Here is a 23,673-nt window from a genome sequence, read left to right as displayed (position 1 = left end):
GACTGTTAGAACCTGTTATAACTACTTAGAACCTGTTATAACTACTGCTTGCATAAGTGTACACTGTTCCTCAATACTCTTCGATGTTACACACAAACACATTCTGTACTCAACAGATACTAACCACACACACACACACAGAAACAGATGGCTGACTCAAACGTTGCATGACACTGTCAAAAAACGGGAAGCGTCCTGACCACAGACACTAACTGCTAGTTTCAGCAATCACATTCTCGTGACTGTCCAGACACACAGAGATGCCTCTGCATGATCACACACCCACACACCTACACACATACCTCTCCCAATGGGTTGGGTTTAAAGGACAAAGAACACTGCCAAGAACCAATGGAGCATCAACACCAGGTCAGGACGGGACTTTCCTCAACCCTCATCGACCAGTCAGGAGAACAGAACTACTAGACTCAACCTACGTCATTTCAATGTATAAAATCTAATGCACACTATGTTTAGGGACTCTCTTCCGCTAGTTCCCTCTGAGCTAAACGAACGAGTCCGTGCACGCTATTGCAAGATATCTTTGACTCTGAATAAACGGCCTTTACTATATCTAAGTCCACCCTGTCCAGCGTCTTGACTTGGTCTCATTCTCATGTAAATGATCATCAACACAAGTAAAACGTTTTCTAAGTGATATCATATTAATAAATGTCAGATCTCCTAAATGCAAAGATATTCTACACGTGACGGGCGCCGTGATATAATTAAGCAATAAGGCCAGAGGGGGTGTGGTATATGGCCAATATACCACAGCTAAGGGCTGTGCCTAGGTACTCTGCGTTGTGGTTTACACACAATACCCCATATTGGCAAAGAGAAAACAGGTTTTTAGAATTTGTTAAATTTAAGTATTCAGACCCGTAGCATTGAGACTTGAAATTGAGCTCAGGTGCATCCTGTTTCCATTGATCATCCTTAAGATGTTTCTACATGGACTCCACCTGTCGTAAATTCAATTGATTGGACATGATTTGGAAAGGCAAACACCCTTTCTATGTAAGGTCCCACAGTTGACAGTGCATGTCAGAGCAAAAACCAAGCCACGAGATTGAAGGAACTGTCCGTAGAGCTCCGAGACAGGATTGTGTCGAGGCACAGATCTGGGGAAGGGTAGAAAAAATAATTATGCAGCATTCATTGAAGGTCCCCAAGAACACAGTGGCCTCCAACATTCTTAAGTGGAAGAAGTTTGGAACCACCACTCTCAGCAGCAGAAAGTCAGAGGTTAAATAACGCTCCCCATCCATCCTGACAGAGCTTGAAAAGATCTGCAGAGAAGAACGGGAGAAACTCCCCAAATACAGGTGTGCCAAGCTTGTAGCGCCATACCCAAGACTCGAGGCTGTTATCGCTGCCCAATGTGCTTCAACAAAGTGCTGAGTAAAGGGTCTGAATACTTATGGTCTGAATACTTTCCGAAGGCACTGTATAACAGAGTTCAAAATACTTACATTCTTTTCAAATGAGTGTTTGCTTGAGTCAGCATTGAGTGCTAGACAGACCTGGGTTACAGGGTCAGGACATTTCTATTGGTGTATTAAGCCAGATGGCAGCCGAGCTCTTCTTTTACTCCTGCTACATTAGGCTAGCCAAGCTCAAACAGGCAGATTTTTTTTATGTATATTTTTTTTTACATAATTTGAAAAATAAAGTCTGGTACCATGGCAATTGAGATGTTATGATTCATTGACACAGTGTAACCAAGTACATTATAAAGCAAAGTGGGGGAAATATACAACAAAGCCAACTCATTCCCCCACATGACCTATAAAATATTATCAACTGGTTACACTGAGAAAATAAAATATTGCTACCTACTTACTATTCAGACAATTTAGGCATACAGTTGAAAATGAATTGATGGGAACTAAGTGTGAACCTGGCTTGAATGTTTTGTACAGTTGAAATCAGTCATTGTCAAAGTGTTTACCCGTAGCTCTGTCTGTTGAGTGTCTGGTATGCTTACTTTAGTCTTAACCACTCTCCCGTGCCTGTTTGCATATGTAAATCTTCTAATGGAGCTGAATGTCTTGCTGAAATGCTGGGCCCTCCAAAGGACCCGCCCTCATTCACAGTTTTGAACTGCATCACAGATGACAACACCAACAAAATGCTCAATGTATTATGTATTTACAAAGCACTAGGGGTTTTCCCAATCCTGGTCCTAGAGACCAACAGGGTGTGCAGGCTTTTATTCCAGCCCAGTAACACACCTCAACTAATCAAGGGTTCAAAAAGTAGAATCAGGTGTAGTCCCGGGCTATAACAAAAGCCTGCATACCCTGGAGTTAAGATCAGCCTGCTTTAAACCAGACACGCCAAAACCACACATACAGCATTGCCTTTTGATTTATTACAATCTTATTTTGTAGGTCAAAAAAAGGTCACAATTTTACATTCATACAACAAACACTTCTCTTCAGACAGGCGATATGAGTGGGAACGCTACCGAACATAGAAACACTAACAGTGATAAGGCGCAACATAGCAATCGAGTCTGGAGGCTTGCGAGAAGAGATAACGACTAAGTTTCCTCCCCAGGAAACAGTGGTGGTTGTTAATTCCCCAGCCCCTAACTCAAACGACATCTCTTCAGTGATTCATTCTGGTACAGAGCGTCTACACTAATATACAGAAAACATTTAGTGAATCGCACTAATCGATGGCCTGAAACCTTTTATAATATAACCAAGAAATATGGTGTAGGCATAAGCACTGAAAAATGTTAAGAGAACTCAGAAGTTTAAACAGCCAAATACTATAAAATAATTATGAATCTTATTTGAAAACATTGGTGGTTTGTTTAACTAGGCTAAATGCCATATTTCGTGGATATTTTGCATATAGGCTAGCTAACGCATACCTGTTTATTAAGCTAACTATCAGGGCAAACACGAGGCATGGATACACAAACAATAAGTCATTGGGGAAAAAAAGATGACACTATACTGACAATGGAATGAAAACTATAATATAAACAACTGAATAAAGGCATGTCTTTTCAGATAGCGTCAGTGTATTTGACTGATTTGGGGACAGATCTTCTCCCATAGGGCTGCAGTCTGACCATATACATTTCTGTGTGAACTTAGGAAAAATGGACAGGAAACTACATGTAAGAACTGACAGCAATTGCTGTCTCTCGTCATCTGTGCAGCAAGTAGCCTGAGGAATTACAAAAACAATCATGATAGTTTGCCATTTGATTTGCTATAGTATTTACTGACGGCCTGTAGTAAGATCTTCTATAGCGGATGGTAAGTGCAACAGGAGGAACTGCCCCCCCAGGTGGAAGTTAAGGCATCACATCTTGGAGGAGGCAGCGACGGCAGAGGCACCGCCACGAGTGTACACTCTCACAGTGTCCTGGTAGAGAGGAGGAGGGAAGGAGACAAAGGGAGAAAGACAAAAATAAGTTAGAGCTCAATGCTAAACCTCTATTAATTTCATTTGACTAGATTTGTGGATATAAACAAGTAAAACACAATCTTGTTTATGAAGGGTCCTGAGAGAAACAGTTACAACACAAATATATACTAAATGTAAAGGAATAAGAAAAAAATAAACAAAATGTTCTACATGTTGAAAAAAAATACAAGTACACTATTTAGTTCATGTGTGCAACTTTTGATTTTCACGAAGGCTCGGCAATATACCTAAAATGATTTGACTATACTTGGATCTTTCGTTCAAATATTTCCAGCCAATTATTCCAACGCCTCTGCAACGAGCCGTCTCAGATATGCAAGTGCTTTTCCTATTTAAACTATACTTTGATTGAAATAGGCAAATACCCTTTTAAAATGACATAAGCTTTAGTGTTTCGTTGACAAGAATGAATGCACTTACCTTTGTGGGCTCAGTGTTGTTGAGTAGGGCCTGAACCCCGTTCCCATAGTCTGCATGCACAGCCATCAGGTTCTGAATCTGGAAAAACAGGGCGCAAGAGCAGGGAGAGACGGTTAGAAGTGTTGATAGCGATGGCAGTAAAATAGATACATTATACAATATTGCATTGCAAAGATGACCTTCGTGGTAGTGAGGAAGATGATGCCTGGGAAATACACAGTGCCTTCAGAAAGTATTCACACCCCTTGACTTGTTCCACATTTTGTTGTGTTATACAGCCTGAATAAAAAATTAAAAAATGTTTTTAATCCCACTGGCCTACACACAATACCCCATAATGTCAAAATTAAATGTTTTTCTAAATAATAAAAAATGAAAAGCTGAAATGTTTTGAGTCAATAAGTATTTAACCTGTTTGTTATGGCCAGCCTAAACAAGTTCAGGAGTAAAAATGTGTTTAACAAGTCACAAGTTGCATGGACTCACTGTGCAATAATATTGTTTAACGACTACCTCATCTCTGTACCCCACACATAAAACTATCTGTAAGGTCCCTCAGTCGAGCAGTGAATTTCAAACAGATTCAACCACAAAGACCAGGGAGGTTTTCCAATGCCTCGCAAAGGGCACCTAATTGGTAGATAAAAAAACAAAAAAAACAGACATTGAATATCCCTTTGAGCATGGTGTATGACACTTTGGATGGTGTATCAATATACCCAGTCACTACAAATTTACAGGCATCCTTCCTAACTCGGTCGACAGAAAAGGAGGAAACCCGCACAGGGATTTCACCATGAGGCCAATGGTGACTTTAAAACAGTTAGAGTTGAATGGCTGTGATAGCAGAAAACTAAAGTATGGATCAACAACATTGTAGTTACTCCACAACACTAATCTTACTTACAGAGTGAAACGGAAGTCTAAAGAATAAAAATCCTAGAGGAAAACCTGGTTCAGTCTGCTTTCCACCAGACACTGGGAGATGAATTCACCTTTCAGCAGGACAATAACCTAAAACAAGGCCAAATCTACACTGGAGTTGCACACAGTACAAAGAAGACAGTGAATGTTCCTGGGTGGCTGGGATACAGTTGACATAAATCCCAGCCTTGTGCAGGTCTACAATTTTAGCCCTGATGTCCTTACACAGCTCTCTGGTCTTGGCCATTGTGGAGAGGTTGGAGTCTGTTTGATTGAGTGTGTGGACAGGTGTCTTTTATACAGGTAACGAGTTCAAACAGGTGCAGTTAATACAGGTAATGAGTGGAGAACAGGAGGGCTTCTTAAAGAAAAACTAACAGGTCTGTGAGAGCCGGAATTCTTACTGGTTGGTAGGTGATCAAATACTTATGTCATGCAATAAAATGAAAATTAATTACTTAAAAATCATACAATGTGATTTTCTGGATTTTTGTTTTAGATTCCGTCTCTCACAGTTGAAGTGTACCTATGATAGAAATTAGACCTCTACATGCTTTGTAAGTAGGAAAACCTGCAAAATCGGCAGTGTATCAAATACGTGTTCTCCCCACTGTGTGTGTGTGTGTGTGTGTATATATATATATATATATATATTATTTGTTTACAAATATATATTTTTTCTTCCACAGACTTTTGTGTAGACCGTTGACAAAAAAAAGACGATTAAATCAAATCGTAATCCCACTTTGTAACAACAAAATGTGTAAAAAGTCAAGGGGTGTGAATACTTTCTGATGACAGTGTGGTGGAGGAGTTTGATTTGAATAGTAATGGTTAAAAAAAACACGAGGATAGAAATGACATGATTGCTGAGCCCAATGATGATGAAAGTGGTGACTTAATCACAACGATGAGAACTCACCCAGCGTTTCTGGATGAAGACTTGGGCCCCCTTCAGGGCCCCAGCCATGTTCTGACAGAGCCTCCGGCGCTCCTCCTCATTCAGCACCTCAGTGAAAAAGATGCGCACCTGCAATACACACGCACACAAGGTCAAGCAACTGGTCACACACGCGCATTAATAAACAATTAAACTATCAATAAATATTTCATTATTTGTAATCATTTATAAGCATTACAGTTAAGGATTTTTAAAATGTATAAATTACAAAGCCTTTATAAGCATTTGAACACAGAAACAAAGTAGTATCGCAAAAAAAAAAGAAAAAGAGATTTAGAGTTATATATATATATATATAGAGTGTATCATCATTGTGCCTAGCAGTGCACACAGATCTCTATGTGTATGAATTCACCCTCAGGTCACATCAGTGCAACCCTCTCTACTGGAGAGGAGCCTATCAACCTCTCGCGACCAGGAAACCTGGTTGACCCCAGTGGCCAGGAGGAGCCCCTTTTGATGTGCCAGGCTTGACCAGCAGGGCCAGGATATGGCCCCAAACTACACATCCTGGAAGAGCCAGAGCTGGAATGCTCTTTGCTCCAGTATGACGGGTAATAAAGTCCAGATCCACAAACTTTATTTTGGACTACATTAAGTGGCAAGCCTTTTTCTAAAACACATTGCCTGACAGCGCATCAAAACACAAGCCTCGTAAAATGTTGGGGTGAGTGAAAAGTATGTTTTATGTGCCTCTTAGAAATTGTCTTTCTTCCTTGAAGCCGAGATAACATTGCGGATCACTGGCTTGCATCTGACTGATCTAGGGTTGTCCCAGACAAAAAAAACAAAAAACTTGGTCGACCGAATGCCGCCTGTTCCTTCGACCAATCGATTGCTGTATTTTTCCAAATTCGGAAAGTATTCACACCACTTTCCTTTTCCCAAATGTTCTTACATTACAGCCTTTAAAATACACCCCCCCCCCCCCATCAATCTACACACAATACCCCGTAATGACAAAGTTCATTACATTTCTAAAAAATAAAAAAACAGATCTTGGACCTGTCTATATAAAAAAAAAAAGTCCCACAGTTGACAGTGCATGTCACAGAAAAAAACAAGCCATGAGGTCGAAGGAATTGTCCGTAGAGCTCCGAGACAGGATTGTGTCGCGGCACAGATCTGGGGAAGGGTACCAAAACATTTCTGCAGCATTGAAGATCCAAGATCACAGTGGCCTCCATCATTCTTAAATGGAAAAAGTTTGGAACCATCAAGACTCTTCCTAAAGCTGGCCACCTGGCCAAACTGAGCAATCGGGGGAGAAGAGCCTTGGTCAGGGAGGTGACCAAGAACCCGATGGTCACTGACAGAGCTCCAGAGTTCCTCTGTGGAGATGGGAGAACCTTCCAGAAGGACAACCATCTCTGCACCACTCCACCAATCAGGCCTTTATGGCAGAGTGGCCAGACAGAAGCCACATGACAGCCCACTTGGAGTTTGCCAAAAAGGCACCTAAAGATCCTCAGACCATGAGAAACAAGATTATCTTCTCTGATGAAACCAAGATTGAACTCTTTGGCCTGAATGTACTGGGAGACTAGTCAGGATCGAGGCAAAGGTGAACAGAGAGGAGACTTACGGTAGAGAAATTAACATTCAACTCTGGCCAGAGTTCTAGTGGACATTCCTCCAGTCTGCATGCCAATTGCACGCTTCCTCAAAACTTGAGACATCTGTGGCATTGTGTTTCGTGACAAAACTGCACATTTTAGAGTGGCCTTTTATTGTTCCTTCCACGAGGTGCACCTGTGTAATGATCATGCTGTTTAAATCAGCTTCTTGATATGCCACACCTGTCACATGGACGGATTATCTTGGCAAAGGAGAAATGATCAGTAACAAGGATGAAAGAAGAAAATGACGGGGATCTTTTATTTCCGCTCATCAAACAGGGGACCAACACTTTACGTGTTGTGCTTATTATGTTGTTCAGTGTATTTCCAAAACTTTGGTTAACTTTAATGTAACTAGGGCTGACCCCAATTAGTCGACTGGTCCATTGTTTCGGTCGATAGGCTGTTGGTCGACCAAAATTTTATTTTGTCAAGCAGTAGCAAAAATATATATACACACATATATATTTTTTAAATGGCACACGAGACACCTGTTTGAGTCGCGCCCATCTCAGTGAACTAATCCATTGTGCGCTACATAGATACAGATAGATACATAGATTACCTGTGTGACATTATCGTCGTCAGCGCTGTTGTAGCGGCCCACATCTGGGGACACCTTAAACCTGGTCTCCACGTGCTGTCGCTGGGTCTCTGGAGCACTGAAACTGTTGGGGAAGTAGTTGGGAGTGCCAGCCTGGTTGTCGAACATGCACATGGGCCCGTCTCGCTGGTAGTTGGCCACATGGGTCCTGAAGGGGCAGTTGACGGGCAACTGCAGGTAGTTGGTGCCCAGCCGGTGGCGGTGTGTGTCTGGGTAGGAGAACAGACGCCCCTGCAGCATCTTGTCGGGGCTGGGCTCGATGCCAGGGGGCATATTGCTGGGGTCAAAGGCCAGTTGCTCGATCTCAGCAAAGTAGTTGGTAGGGTTTCTGTTGAGTACCAACCTCCCCACCGGAATGAGGGGGTACTCCTTGTGAGACCACACCTAAGGAAAAAGAGAAGTGTTGCTACTTCTCTGGCCAACTAAGAGGTACATGGATGTGCAAGAGGTTCCTAGACATTCTTGGAGGACAAAGATTATTTTTTTAATAAGCATGCATGACCCCTACCATGTATTTTCATCTAATTATTATCCCGAAAAGATTGCAGCTAATCAATCAGTCAGTTATTCTACAATTCACAAATGCTATGACAACATAAGATCTCAGACCACCTTCAGAGGTTATGTGGAGTAAGTCCCCCCTCTGGTGGAAAAGTCAGAGTACTACAAATGTATGGATACTCAGAATATTTTTGGGGGCATCGTGTTTAAATTGCTAACAAAGTACAATACTAAGACATTTCCGGTATTTCTGTCACATTCTTTAAAAAACAACAAAGTATTGATCAAATGTTAAGGAATGCACCTACTATAAGGGTTAGGGTCCCCACATAATTGATTAAATTAAAATGGTATCTCTATGCTACCTTGGTCAGGTCAAAGGGGTTCCACTGGAACTTCTCGGCCTGGATGTAGAATGACCAGGAAGGGAATTTGCCGTTGGCGATGGAGGTGTAAAGGTCTCGAATGGCGTAGTCCGGGTCGGTGGAGGCCAGGCGCTCGGCGTCCTCAGGTTTCATGTTCTTGATACCCTGGTTGGTCTGAGAGGAGAGCAGGCGAATGATGCTATGGGTTACTATGCACACGTCCCAATTTTTCTTACTAGGTTTACTTGTTTTCCCACCATTATTCTTGCATCCTTCAGTTAATTAAGTATAGTCGACTCCTATATGTATTTAAGTGTAGTACATTTCACTAGTCCTGTAGTATCTTTTTTGAGGATAATACAGTGCCACCGTTGTGGCCCGCTAACAAGGACAGCGGGCCCCCCTCCTCTCCTCCTCCATGGCCAAGGTAAGACATTTAAACGTGTTAACCCTTGCAAGGCTTAACCCTCCTTAGCCGCGTCATCAGAGCATGCGCAGACCAGCTGGCTGGAGGGTTTACGGACATATTCAATCGCTCCCTATCCCAGTCTGCTGTCCCCACATACTTCAAGATGGCCACCATTGCTCCTGTACCCAAGAAGGCAAAGCTAACTAAATGACTACCGCCCCATAGCACTCACTTCTGTCATCATGAAGTGCTTTGAGAGACTAGTCAAGGATCATATCACCTCCACCTTACCTGCCACCCTAGACTCACTTCAGTTTGCATACCGCCCCAACTGGTCCACAGACGATGCAATCGCCATCACACTGCCCTATCCCATCTGGACAAGAGGAATACCTATGTAAGAATGCTGTTCATTGACTACAGCTCAGCATTCAATACCATAGTACCCTCAAAGCTCATCATTAAGCTGGGTCTCAACCCCATCCTGTGCAACTGGGTCCTGGACTTTGACGGGCTGCTCCCAGGTGCTGAAGGTAGGAAACAAAATCTCCCCTTCGCTGACACTCAACACTGGGGCCCCACAAGTGTGCGTGCTCAGCCCCCTCCTGTACTCACTGTTCACCCATTACTGCGTGGCCATGCATGCCTCCAACTCAATCATCAAATTTGCAGACGACACAACAGTAGCGGGCTTGATTACCAACAACGACGAGACAGCCTACAGGGATGAGGAGAGGGCATTCTGAGTGTGGTGTCAGGAAAACAACCTCTCACTCAATGGCAATAAAACAAAGGAGATGATCATGGACTACAGGAAACAGCAGAGGGAGCACCCCAATATCCACATCGAAGGGACAGTAGTGGAGAAGGTGGAAAGATTCATGTTCCTTGGCGTACACATCACAGACAAACTGAAATGGTCCACCCACACAGACAGTGTGGTGAAGAAGGCGCAACAGCGCCTCTTCAACCTCAGGAGGCTGAAGAAATTTGGCTTGTCACCTAAAACCCTGACAAACTTTTACAGATGCACAATCGAGAGCATCCTGTCGGGCTGTATCACCGCCCACAACTGCAAGGCTTTCCAGAGGGTGGTGAGATCTGCACAACGCATCACCGGAGGCAAACTACCTGCCCTCCAAGACACCTACAGCACCCGATGTCACAGGAAGGCCAAAAAGATCATCAAGGACAACCACCCGAGCCACTGACTGTTCACCTCAATACCATCCAGAAGGCAAGGTCAGTACAGGTGCATCAAAGCTGGGACCGAGAGACTGAAAAACAGCTTCTATCTCAAGGCCATCCGACTGCTAAACAAAAATCACTAACTCAGAGAGGCTTCTGCCTACATAGAGACTCATATCACTGCCCACTTTAATAAATGTTAACATAATGTTAACATATCTTACATTACTTATCTATAGATATATATATATATAGATATCTATATATACACTGCTCAAAAAAATAAAGGGAACACTTAAACAACACAATGTAACTCCAAGTCAATCACACTTCTGTGAAATCAAACTGTCCACTTAGGAAGCAACACTGATTGACAATAAATTTCACATGCTGTTGTGCAAATGGAATAGACAAAAGGTGGAAATTATAGGCAATTAGCAAGACACCCCCAATAAAGGAGTGATTCTGCAGGTGGTGACCACAGACCACTTCTCAGTTCCTATGCTTCCTGGCTGATGTTTTGGTCACTTTTGAATGCTGGCGGTGCTCTCACTCTAGTGGTAGCATGAGACGGAGTCTACAACCCACACAAGTGGCTCAGGTAGTGCAGCTCATCCAGGATGGCACATCAATGCGAGCTGTGGCAAGAAGGTTTGCTGTGTCTGTCAGCGTAGTAAAGGTCTCGAAGGTGACCAAAACATCAGCCAGGAAGCATAGGAACTCCTTTATTGGGGGTGTCTTGCCTATAATTGCCTATAATTTCCACCTTTTGTCTATTCCATTTGCACAACAGCATGTGAAATTTATTGTCAATCAGTGTTGCTTCCTAAGTGGACAGTTTGATTTCACAGAAGTGTGATTGACTTGGAGTTACATTGTGTTGTTTAAGTGTTCCCTTTATTTTTTTGAGATATATATCACACTGTACCTTATACCATCTATTGCACCATGCCTATGCCGCTCGGCCATCTCTTATCCATATATGTACATACTCTTATTCATTCATTCATTCATTCATTCATTCCTTTACACTTGTAACGGCTGTCAATGTCGTTCTCCTCCTCAGACGAGGAGGAGCATGGATCGGACCAAGATGCGGAGGGATAAGTGTTCATTATTTAATGACAAAACAACAAAGCACTTCAACATACAAAACAACAAACGTGACAAACCCGAAACAGTCCTGTGTGGCCCAAACGCTGACACAGGAACAAACACCCACAAAACACAAGTGAAACCCAGGCTGCCTTAGTATGATTCTCAATCAGGGACAACGATAGACACCTGTCTCTGATTGAGAATCATACCAGGCCGAACACAAAATCCCAACATAGAAATAGAAAACATAGACTGCCCACCCAAAACTCACGCCCTGACCAATAAACACATACAAAACAAGAGAAAACAGGTCAGGAACGTGACATAACCCCCCCCCTTAAGGTGCGAACTCCGGGCGCACCAGCACAAAGTCTAGGGGAGGGTCTGGGTGGGCATCTGACCACGGTGGTGGCTCAGGCTCTGGGCGAGGTCCCCACCCCACCATAGTCACTCCCCGCTTCCGTATCCCCCTCCCAATGACCACCCTCCAACTAAACCCACCTAAATGAAGGGGCAGCATCGGGATAAGGGGCAGCACCGGGATAAGGGGCGGCAGCTCCGGGCTGAGGGACTCTGGCGGGTCCTGGCTGAGGGACTCTGGCGGGTCCTGGCTGAGGGACTCTGGCGGGTCCTGGCTGAGGGACTCTGGCGGGTCCTGGCTGGCGGCTGGCTCTGGCGGATCCTGGCTGGCGGCTGGCTCTGGCGGATCCTGGCTGGCGGCTGGCTCTGGCGGATCCTGGCTGGCGGCTGGCGGATCCTGGCTGGCGGCTGGCGGATCCTGGCTGGCGGCTGGCGGATCCTGGCTGGCGGCTGGCGGATCCTGGCTGGCGGCTGGCGGATCCTGGCTGGCGGCTGGCGGATCCTGGCTGGCGGCTGGCGGATCCTGGCTGGCGGCTGGCGGATCCTGGCTGGCGGCTGGCGGATCCTGGCTGGCGGCTGGCGGATCCTGGCTGGCGGCTGGCGGATCCTGGCTGGCGGCTGGCGGATCCTGGCTGGCGGCTGGCGGATCCTGGCTGGCGGCTGGCGGATCCTGGCTGGCGGCTGGCGGATCCTGGCTGGCGGCTGGCGGATCCTGGCTGGCGGCTGGCGGATCCTGGCTGGCGGCTGGCGGATCCTGGCTGGCGGCTGGCGGATCCTGGCTGGCGGCTGGCGGATCCTGGCTGGCGGCTGGCGGATCCTGGCTGGCGGCTGGCGGATCCTGGCTGGCGGCTGGCGGATCCTGGCTGGCGGCTGGCGGATCCTGGCTGGCGGCTGGCTCTGGCGGATCCTGGCTGGCGGCTGGCTCTGGCGGATCCTGGCTGGCGGCTGGCTCTGGCGGATCCTGGCTGGCGGCTGGCTCTGGCGGATCCTGGCTGGCGGCTGGCTCTGGCGGATCCTGGCTGGCGGCTGGCTCTGGCGGATCCTGGCTGGCGGCTGGCTCTGGCGGATCCTGGCTGGCGGCTGGCTCTGGCGGATCCTGGCTGGCGGCTGGCTCTGGCGGATCCTGGCTGGCGGCTGGCTCTGGCGGATCCTGGCTGGCGGCTGGCTCTGGCGGATCCTGGCTGGCGGCTGGCTCTGGCGGATCCTGGCTGGCGGCTGGCTCTGGCGGATCCTGGCTGGCGGCTGGCTCTGGCGGATCCTGGCTGGCGGCTGGCTCTGGCGGATCCTGGCTGGCGGCTGGCTCTGGCGGATCCTGGCTGGCGGCTGGCTCTGGCGGATCCTGGCTGGCGGCTGGCTCTGGCGGATCCTGGCTGGCGGCTGGCTCTGGCGGATCCTGGCTGGCGGCTGGCTCTGGCGGATCCTGGCTGGCGGCTGGCTCTGGCGGATCCTGGCTGGCGGCTGGCTCTGGCGGATCCTGGCTGGCGGCTGGCTCTGGCGGATCCTGGCTGGCGGCTGGCTCTGGCGGATCCTGGCTGGCGGCTGGCTCTGGCGGATCCTGGCTGGCGGCTGGCTCTGGCGGATCCTGGCTGGCGGCTGGCTCTGGCGGATCCTGGCTGGCGGCTGGCTCTGGCGGATCCTGGCTGGCGGCTGGCTCTGGCGGATCCTGGCTGGCGGCTGGCTCTGGCGGATCCTGGCTGGCGGCTGGCTCTGGCGGATCCTGGCTGGCGGCTGGCTCTGGCGGATCCTGGCTGGCGGCTGGCTCTGGCGGATCCTGGCTGGCGGCTGGCTCTGGCGGATCCTGGCTGGCGGCTGGCTCTGGCGGATCCTGGCTGGCGGCTGGCTCTGGCGGATCCTGGCTGGCGGCTGGCTCTGGCGGATCCTGGCTGGCGGCTGGCTCTGGCGGATCCTGGCTGGCGGCTGGCTCTGGCGGATCCTGGCTGGCGGCTGGCTCTGGCGGATCCTGGCTGGCGGCTGGCTCTGGCGGATCCTGGCTGGCGGCTGGCTCTGGCGGATCCTGGCTGGCGGCTGGCTCTGGCGGATCCTGGCTGGCGGCTGGCTCTGGCGGATCCTGGCTGGCGGCTGGCTCTGGCGGATCCTGGCTGGCGGCTGGCTCTGGCGGATCCTGGCTGGCGGCTGGCTCTGGCGGATCCTGGCTGGCGGCTGGCTCTGGCGGATCCTGGCTGGCGGCTGGCTCTGGCGGATCCTGGCTGGCGGCTGGCTCTGGCGGATCCTGGCTGGCGGCTGGCTCTGGCGGATCCTGGCTGGCGGCTGGCTCTGGCGGATCCTGGCTGGCGGCTGGCTCTGGCGGATCCTGGCTGGCGGAAGGCTCTGACCTGCTGAGGCGCACAGTAGGCCTGGTGCGTGGTGCCGGAACTGGAGGCACTGGGCTGGAGACACGCACCACAGGGAGAGTGCGTGGAGGAGGAACAGGGCTCTGGAAACGCACTGGAAGCCTGGTGCGTGGTGTCGGCACTGATGGTACTGGGCTGGGGTGGGAAGGTGGCGCCGGATCTACCGGACCGTGAAGGAGGACACGCGCTCTTGAGCACCGAGCCTCCCCAACCTTACCAGGTTGAATGGTCCCCGTAGCCCTGCCAGTGCGGCGAGGTGGAATAGCCCGCACTGGGCTATGCAGGCGAACCGGGGACACCACCTGTAAGGCTGGTGCCATGTACGCCGGCCCGAGGAGACGTACTGGAGGCCAGATACGTTGGGCCGGCTTCATGACATCCGGCTCGATGCCCAACCTAGCCCTCCCAGTGCGGCAAGGTGGAATAGCCCGCACTGGGCTAAGCACGCGTACTGGGGACACCGTGCGCTTTACCGCATAACACGGTGTCTGACCAGTACGACGCCCTCTCACTCCACGGTAAGCCCGGGGAGTTGGCTCAGGTAACCAACCCGGCTTCGCCACACTCCCCTTTAGCCCCCCCCCCCCAAGAAATTTTTGGGTGAGCCTCTCGGGCTTCCAGCCGCTCTGCCTTGCTTTAGCCTCATACAACCTCCTCTCCGCTTTCGCTGCCTCCAGCTCCGCTTTGGGGCGGCGACACTCCACTGGCTCTGCCCAGGGTCCTTTACCGTCTAGGATCTCCTCCCAAGTCCATTCCTCTTTTCCCCATTGCTGTTGTTCCTGCCTTCCTTCTCCACTCCGCTTGATCCTGTTTTGGTGGGTGTTTCTGTAACGGCTGTCGTAGTCGTTCTCCTCCTCGGACGAGGAGGAGCATGGATCGGACCAAGATGCGGAGGGATAAGTGTTCATTATTTAATGACAAAACAACAAAGCACTTCAACATACAAAACAACAAACGTGACAAACCCGAAACAGTCCTGTGTGGCCCAAACGCTGACACAGGAACAAACACCCACAAAACACAAGTGAAACCCAGGCTGCCTTAGTATGATTCTCAATCAGGGACAACGATAGACACCTGTCTCTGATTGAGAATCATACCAGGCCGAACACAAAATCCCAACATAGAAATAGAAAACATAGACTGCCCACCCAAAACTCACGCCCTGACCAATAAACACATACAAAACAAGAGAAAACAGGTCAGGAACGTGACAACACTTGTGTGTGTATAAGGTAGTTGTTGTGAAATTGTTAGATATTACTGCACTGTCGGAAGTAGAAGCACAAGAATTTCGCTACACTCGCATTAACATCTGCTAACCATGTGTATGTGACCAATAAAATGTGATTATATTTTTTAGTTGTGCTCAGACCTTGTAGTGGAACTTGCAGTAGACGGGCTGATGCTCGGCGTTGACCAGCTTGAAGGTGTGGGATCCGTAGCCGTTCATGTGGCGGAAGCCGTCGGGCAGACCACGGTCACTGAACAGGAAGGACACCTTCACAGAGATTAAGACAAAATTACAAAAGGCACATATTCCCTCATAAGCAATTTAGCCATTGTGATAAGTAAAGATTTTTAAAGATTATTATATAATTCTACTTATTTAAATTAATGCAGCAACCACCATTTCTAGATATAGTGGCACAGCTTTTAAGTTGTTAATGACATGTTCTTACTAGAATTTGGTTTAGTGTGGGGTGAAATCAGAAAATACAATGCATTTTCTGATTCTAACTATCGTGCGTGTACAGGTTTGGTGGCGAGTAGAGAGGAGCAGATACAGTACCTGATGCATACACTCAGGCCGCAGGCTCCAGAAGTCCCACACCATGTCTGGGTCCTTCAGGTGAGTCTGGGGGTTGCGCTTCTGAGAGTGGATGAAGGATGGGAACTGCACAAACAAAGAGAAATTAGAGAGATGTGGTAATGGTATTTAATATCATATGGGGAGATGAACTAATGTATTAGCCTGGTTGCCAGTCTGTTCAGCTAACATTCCACTCCTTGTACGTCATGTGTCAAAGACTGAAATCTAGGCAAGGCACACCCAGGTGCAATCTTGACTCACGTCTGAACTCACCAGCTATGCATCCCTGATAAAGAATATGGGGGTGTTGTTGCCAGTAAGGTCCCAGTTGCCCTCGTCGGTGTAGAACTTGACTGCAAAGCCACGTGGGTCTCTCACTGTGTCAGCTGAGCCCGATTCCCCTGCTACATGAGTTCGAGACAAAAATAGGTTGATAAGAAACACACATGGACAACTAGTTTAAACACAATACACTATTTGCAGAATAAAAAAATATGACATTGTGTATTTTGTGGTATTTATTCAATGGTGTATTGATGATGTAAAGTGGTCTGAAATGATCGACTCCCTTGATAAACACAAGCAAAAATGACTGTATACTAGGGATGCACCGATATGACATCTTTGGCCGATACCCAATATTTTCCTTGCAAAAAAAAAACAACCACGATACCGATCCCTGGTATTTACAATTTTAGCGGCCATTTAAGCATTCTAGTACAGTTAAATAGCACACACACCCCATCTTAGTGAAAGAGGCGTCACTACAGTCCCTGGTTCAAATCCAGGCTGTATCACATACGGCCGTGATTGGGGGTCCCATAGGGCGAGGTAGGCCGCCATTGTAAATAGGAATTTGTTCTTAACTTGTCTTGTTAAATAAAGGTTACACACACAAAAAAAGTTTGTTGGCATTTACATATGTACACATTACCAGTAAAACAATCAAAACCTATTTATTTCACTTACTTGCTGTGCTGTTTCATTGTTCATTTGTTCAGTCGTTTCATTCTCAACCAGGATTTCATCATACGTGTCAAGCAATGAAGCTTCAGCTCTGTCTGTCTGTGGCCTCTTCCTCGGTGCGTACTGTCACGGTGTCCGTTTCCATCTTGTCCAGCTGTGTTTGTAACACTTTACTTAAACCCTGTTTCTTGTCTGCGTCGAAGTAGCGGTCCTTGTACATAGCGTTGAGCATGGTGGCGACACAGTAGAGGCTCAGAGAGAATGCCACCAAATCGCTTATTCACAACCGAGTACTTTTGTACGTTTTAACCCCACGGTCTGTCGGCAGTTTTGTTGAACGGGCGTTTCAATGCCATGACAGAGGGTATCACATCTGCTGCAGACGCAGTTGATAAGTTTATTTCTCGAGTCAGTTTTTCAAACGGAGCTAGGAGTGTTCATGTTTCCAAGTTTCAAACATCTCAAATGCCATTGAAATGGCAGCAGCGGTATGAGAACCAGCACATTCTTGAGCATGCAATACGGCTTTCCTCAGTACGAAATCCTCGTTGACCCTCTGTGCTGTCAGACTCATAATGTTCATGGGGCTGACATTGCTGGCCCAGATGTCAGTCGTGAAGCTAATAGCAGTGACTCTCACGGAGGCAAGTTTCAACAATATTGTGTAACTCCGGTAGGGCAACATCTGAAAAATAGTGCGTACCGGGGCTCGACCAGTCGGCAAAAGCCAACATCATCCACGACAGGGCATGGTTGATTGTCAAGGGCAATGAATTCCATTATCTTGGCGTTAATGGATTTCGCCTTTGAGTTCTCACTGAAATGTTCTTACTCTTTCAAATGACTGCTGGACTTGAACTTGTTGGAAGTGTGGGCTTAATATTTTTCTGCTTTTGTTCTGTGTAGCGCTGTATTTTTCGTGGCGTCATTACGTCACCTACTTACATTATATATTCTTGTACTGGATAAAGTTTATGATACCGTTGACCTTAACAAGAGCCCCAGGACCAGTGGAAGCAAAATAGCCCCATAACGTCAAAGATCAATTTGGCAAAAACAAATTTAGACATTAATAAATACATTTCTATAGCTTCCAATTTATTTATTATTATTATTTCTTTTTAACAATGGTGGGGAAGTGCCAAGATGGAGGTGCGTTGGCTTCAGAAAGCACCCCTCTGTCAGTCATCTAGTGTATATATTGCATTTTATACTTACAGGAGCAATAAGGGTACGTTGACAGCTTTTTCACCTATTCGGCTCGGAATTTGAAACAGCGACCTTTTGGTTATTGGCCCAACGCGCTTAACTGCTACCTGACTGTCCAGAATTCTTCAGATATCGGCAAACACTGCTCTTGCAGACAAGCATGCTCTTAGTCATTTCCTGTACAGTGGCAGAGGTCAAATTGGTAGCTAGCAAATCTGATAGTTTCTTTTTGCATGTCCTTAAGGAAACAAAAGTAACTGTAAATGTGTTTGTAGCAGTTTTATAGAAAAACCGGAGTGAGCAGCCTCAAAATACCAGAAAGAAAATGTCATGTGATGTAGGCTAATGTCTTACCCACGGTGGAGAAGCGAATGGCGATAGGTGTGGTCTTGCCCACATGCTCAAACACCTTGGCCTTGCAGTAGCGAGAGATGTCATGTGTCACCTCAAAGTACCCAAAAGCTCCTGTGTAGGAAGAGGCAGAAAATGGTCAGTTAATGAGTATATAGTACCAGTAAAAAAATTTGGACACACCTACTCATTCAAGGTTTTTTTTATTTTTTACTATTTTCTACATTGTAGAAGAACAGTGAAGACATCAAAACAGTTAAATACCACATATGGAATCATGTAGTAACCAAAGTTTTATATTTGAAATTCTTCAAAGTAGCCACCCTTTGCGTTGATGACAGCTTTGCACACTCTTGGCACTCTCTCAACCAGCTTCATGAGGTAGTCAACTGGAATGCATTTCAATTAAACAGGTGTGCCTTGTTAAAAGTTAATGTGGAATTTCTTTCCTTCTTAATGCGTTTGAGCCAATCATTTGTGTGGTGACAAGGTACGGGTGGTACACAGAAGATGTCCCTATTTGGTAAAATACCAAGTCCATATTATGGCAAGAACAGCTCAAATGAGTGTTAAGTTCTAAATGAGCCTAGTAAAACTCATGTACGATTAGTAAAGCTTAAACCAAGTTTATTCACCCATTGGGTCATACAGCTGCATAAGACAAAGACATGGTTCCACCAGTGGTAGTATATATACCCCAATTTGGGGTGGAATCTCCTCCTTTAAACATTACATATTTGTTGCTAGGCCGGAAATTAAGTGCCGCGGGCAATAAACTGTTCCTTCTCCCTTAACATGCCCTAACCTCAGCCCCCTTCCTCACTAAACCACATCTCGCCACCCTTATCAGTGCCTGCCAACATGTGATCATCTTTCCTTCACTCAGTATATTCCAAGCTTAATTGCCTCCACCATATACATTCATCGTACAGATAACCATTAACTTCTGGTGTAGACCCTAGACTTTAGCACTCAATATTTCAATAGGTTACCTGATAATTAACACTATTCCAAGTTTAGGAGACAGAACCCAGAATCCATCATAAGCAAAGAGAAACGACAGTCCAATATTACTTTAAGACATGAAGGTCAGTCAATCCGGAAAATTAAAAAAACGTTGAAAGTTTCAACGGACTTGTCTATTTAAATAAATAAACATTTAGAATAAATAATAAAACAAATAAAACCGCAAAAACTATCAAGCGCTATGATGAAACTGGCTCTCATGAGGACCGCCACAGGAAAGGAAGACCCAGAGTTACCTCTGCTGCAGAGGATAAGTTCATTAGAGTTACCAGCCTCAGAAACTGAAGCCCAAATAAACGCTTCACAGAATTCAAGTAACAGACATCAACTGTTCAGAAGAGACTGAGGCTTTCATGGTCGAATTGCTGCAAAGAAACCACTACTAAAAGGACACCAATAAGAAGAGGCCTGCTTGGGCCAAGAAACACAAGCAATGGACATTAAACCGGTAGAAATCTGTCTTTTGGTCTGATGAGTCCAAATGTTTGATTTTTGGTTCGGCCCGCTGTGTCTTTTTGAGACGCAGAGTAGGTGAACGAATGATGTCTGCATGTGTGGTTCTGTTAGGAGAATTAAGTTCTCATGTTCTTTAACCAATTAAATTAAATGACTCAGTCTGCTATATCAGGATTTATAGGATACTGATAGAAATAAAAACAGACAGAGGCCCAGTCTACAAAAGTCAAATGTTTATTTACGGGAACGTTCTGCCTATCATTTCCTGTACATTGGTCTATATACCTTACATTTCGTCATAAATGTCCCTCTCAGAAACAATGACAATATAGTTCACAAGTCTTCCTGTCATACATTGTCTGCCACCTGTTATACAATATACTACAAGCCCAAGGTCTCTCCCCTCCCTGGGTGAGAACAGAATGTCCTGTAAGGAACACAGTAGTAGAGCTTGTCTGTCGATAGCTCCTCTTATCTCATATATTGTCTCACACTTGCACCCTGCTTACATACTAAAAAGGAACAAAAAGTCCTTGTCCTAATTCTGACTAAAACTACACACATCAGATTTATAGAGGTATGGTTCTAATAAATTTCATACAATGACAGGGTAGTTTTAGTTATAGTTCTACGTTAAATGTATACATCATTTAGTCATTATTCATAAAATCCATAACAGGTTCCCACCGTGAAGCATGGAGGAGGTGGTGTGATGGTGCTTTGCTGGTGACACTGTCAGTGATTTATTTAGAATTCAAGGCACACTTAACCAGCATGGCTACCACAGCTTTCTGCAGCAATACACCATCCCATCTGGTTCGCGCTTAGTGGGACTATCATTTGTTTTTCAACAGAACAATGACCCATCACACCTCTAGGCTGTGTAAGGGCTATTTGACCAAGAAGGAGAGTGCTTGAGTGCTGCATCAGATGACCTGGCCTCCACAGTCACCCAACCTCAACCTAATTGAGATGGTTTGGGATGAGTTGAAGGAGTGTAGGAGTGAAGGAAAAGCAGCCAACAAGTGCTCAGCATATGTGGGAACTCCTTCAAGACTGTTGGAAAAGCATTCCAGGTGAAGCTGGTTGAGAAAATTCCAAGAGTGTGCAAATCTGTCAAGGCAAAGGGTAGCTACTTTGAAGAATATATTTTGATTTGTTTAACACTTTTTGGTTATTTCATAGTTGTGATGTCTTCACAGTTATTCTACAATGTGTAAAATAGTACAAATAAAGAAAAACCCTTGAATGAGTAGGTGTGTCCAAACTTTTGACTGGTCCTGTACATCTAGCTAGTTAGTAAACACCTACGTATAAAGCCATACACATGGTGCACTTTACCCTTCTGTAATAGTGGACCAACACAGAACATCACATGATCAAGTATGGTCCTATAATATTCTGCCCCGAGTAGACTAACGAGTTAGAGTTGGTATTTTTCTAATATATGTTTATTTCAAATGTGATCGGCATATCTGGGGAAGTATTTCCCTATACCATTACTTTGTGAGGGTCCACTTTTAAGAACAAATCTAGCAGCGTCTGACTCTTTCCAGCGCTGTAATTTCAGCCTGTCTTCAAACAGTTTCTGACAAATACAGTGAGCTCCAAAATAATTCAGACAGTGACAATTTTTTGTTGTTGCTTTGGCTCTGTACTCTAGCACTTTGGATTTGAAATGATACAATAACTATCAGCCTTAATTTGAGAGTATTTTCATCCAGATCGGGTGAACAGTTTAGAAATTACAGCACATGGTCGGCCCCTCCCCCCACACACAATGATTACATCAAGCTTGTGACGTTACAAACTTGTTGGATGTAATGCTTTTGGAGCTCACTGTATATTGCATAAAAGCTAACCAGTGTCTGTTAAAATGTATTGGTGGACACCCACCGCCTCCCTTGGCATGTACCACCCTCTCTGGGATGCGCTCGCGGTCGAAGTGGGACATCTCATCTATGAACGGGGTGTCCTGCACTAGGAGGGGCCCCCGGGGACCCGCTGTTATTATATTCAGCTTGTCCCCTATCGGGTGACCAGCCCCAGTGGTCAGGTTGTCTGGCCTCTGAAGGGGAAGCAATGACATTATACATAAGACATTGCACTACACACTTTATTTACACAGTCATTAGGCCTACTTTCTCTATTTTCCTTTGGTAACAGAGTAGGTCCTTTCCCTAATTCCACATCAGCTACACTTACACTCGTAATTCATGTACTTGTTCTCAGGAGACATAACTACACACACATTAAGACTAGGAATGTACAGGTATACTTTGTGCACCTGACACTTAATAGCCTGGGCACAAGACTCAATGGTCCCATTAGGTATGTGTGATATAGGCCTTGTTTACTTACAATCTTGCATAATGTTGACCCATTAAGTCTACCCTTCCTGCGCACCAATGATTAGATAACCATGATTTGACATGGCTAATGTCCAAGCTAAACTATAGGCAAGACAATGACCTAGCTACATTTTTTATCCCAACAAAACAAGGTCCATAATCATAGTTATTGCAAAGTGTCACTGATTATTCTATTCTCATCTTGCAATGTTTTCACGTTAAACCAGCAAATTAAAACACAAGCAGTCAACAACTTCTTGGCATTTCATTAGGTAGGTAGTTGCCGTTAGTTAGCTAATCAAAACAAATAGCTACTCTGCAGTTATGTTAAGTCAACATATTACATTGTCACAAGTGTATGAGAGTAAACCCTAGATAACCTTGGGATTCATTTTGGAATTCTATTCTACAAAATGTCAAGAAAGCCCGAGCTGCATGGGTTTGTTAGAAATGGGCAGGGTTTGACTTTGTGGGTATAGCAGCTAGTAACGCCCAGCTGTTAGTCCAAGCTAGCTAGTAGTAATAGGCTAACGTTAGACGTAGGCAGCAATTCTTGCACGATCAAAAAAAGACAATTCAAATACAAATGTGCATTCTTTGGTTGTGGAATTGAACAGTACAATGGTTCAGTGAATGTGTAGCTAACTAGCGACCTAACATTAGCATTATAGCTAAGTAGTCCAGGAGGCAGAAAGCAACCCTGGATGATCTCTCACCCATTTCTAAGCAGATCTGCACAACACAAACTAAGTATAAAAATTGACAAACCTGATCGCTTCGGCCCACTTTCCATAACTTCATTTGATCCTTCGCTTTCCCTCTATCCTCGTCCATCTTAAAGAAAGAAGTTTAAACCACAACTGCTTGGGGGGGGGTTATATTTCCGAGTGCTATTTAACCACTGTACGATTAGGATCCTACTGCTTTCTCCCCGACTCCTATTGGCTGCTGGATCACCATCTGAACTACTTTCGGGGCAAAGAAAAAGTACCTCTGAAAAAGAAAAAGTACATGTAGCCCGACCCAAGACCCAAAGGCGAGCGGGTTATTTATACGGGTAGTCAGTTATTGGTTCACGTTGTCTAGTCGAACTACAAACTTGCGATCCAACTCTCACGTGAGGCAACAGACTTAACAACGTATTTAAACATGTGAAATATTTACATTGCTAGTTGGCTAGCTTGGCAGAGATTAAGTGTCATATTTATCAGATACTGCTGACCCCATAACTAAGCTTGTGCTTGTGTG

At 45.9% G+C, this 23,673-nt stretch overlaps 1 pseudogene; it reads right to left on the bottom strand.

The window, feature by feature from the left end:
* Positions 1 to 2,620: 2,620 nt before the first annotated feature.
* On the bottom strand, positions 2,621 to 23,317 carry LOC120032653 (annotated as a pseudogene).
* Between the last annotated feature and the right edge of the window lie 356 nt (positions 23,318 to 23,673).

This window comes from Salvelinus namaycush, chromosome 39 (genome assembly GCF_016432855.1).
Source record: "Salvelinus namaycush isolate Seneca chromosome 39, SaNama_1.0, whole genome shotgun sequence".
NCBI classification, from domain to species: Eukaryota; Metazoa; Chordata; class Actinopteri; order Salmoniformes; family Salmonidae; genus Salvelinus; species Salvelinus namaycush.
Note: the sequence above shows the minus strand (reverse complement) of the source record. Positions and strands in the feature narration are given on the sequence as shown.